Source organism: Pipistrellus hanaki (assembly GCF_964339955.1).
Source record: "Pipistrellus hanaki genome assembly, chromosome: 7".
In the NCBI taxonomy this organism is placed as follows: Eukaryota; Metazoa; Chordata; class Mammalia; order Chiroptera; family Vespertilionidae; genus Pipistrellus; species Pipistrellus hanaki.
Window position 1 is genome coordinate 4,613,104 of NC_140509.1, and position 857 is coordinate 4,613,960.

Below are 857 nucleotides of genomic sequence, written 5' to 3' on the forward strand. Positions count from 1 at the left end.
CCACACAGGTCCCAGCTGCTTCTTTTGGAACCCTTGTTCTGGGATGAGCCCACCCCGTAGGGAGTCAGACCGCCCTGAGACCCAGCTACAGGCGCCCAGCGCAGCTCTTCTCCACAGCCCCGCCCCCAGAGCCACGGCCCCGCCCCTAGTTCCTCAGCCACGCCCCCAGAGCTACGACCCCGCCCCCAGCTCCGCAGCCCCGCTTCCAGCTCCACAGCCCGCCCTCAACTCCACAGTACCACCCCCAGCTCCATAGCCCCACCCCTAGCTCAATAGCCCCGCCCCCAGTGTCAAGGCCCCGCCCCCAACTTCCACCGAGCCGGCCTGCCAGCCAGGAGGCAGCGCCAGCCTTCCAGAGGTTTCCAACCCCAGCCAACATCTGAGAGCAATCACAGGAGACCCCAGCGGGAGCTGCCAGCCAGGCCCCTCCCCAGTTCTCGACCCATAAAACAAGGAGTAAAATAAAATGGCTATTGTTTCACTCCACTAAGTTTTGTAGCCACAGTAATCAGAACACTGCCCCACACCTTTCCTGCTGCTTCTATGGGTCCCCCCCATAGAAGGCCTCCTGGACAGGGAGGGTCCGGGGCCTGGAGCTTGGGGTGGGGTGGCCAGCCAAGCCTCTGTTAACGTAAAAAGGAATTCAAACCTGTAAAGAGTTTTTGTGAGTTTATTTGGGCCAAACTGTCGACATATGCCGGGAAGCAGAACCTCAACGAATTGAGATAATGCTCCGGAGAATGGCAGGCTACATCTGTATTTATACATTACAATAAAAGGAAAGGGACATAGGTGAGTTACATGAAATCCATTGGTGATAGACTAGAGAAGGGGGGGAGGGGTAACCCCGGGGATTG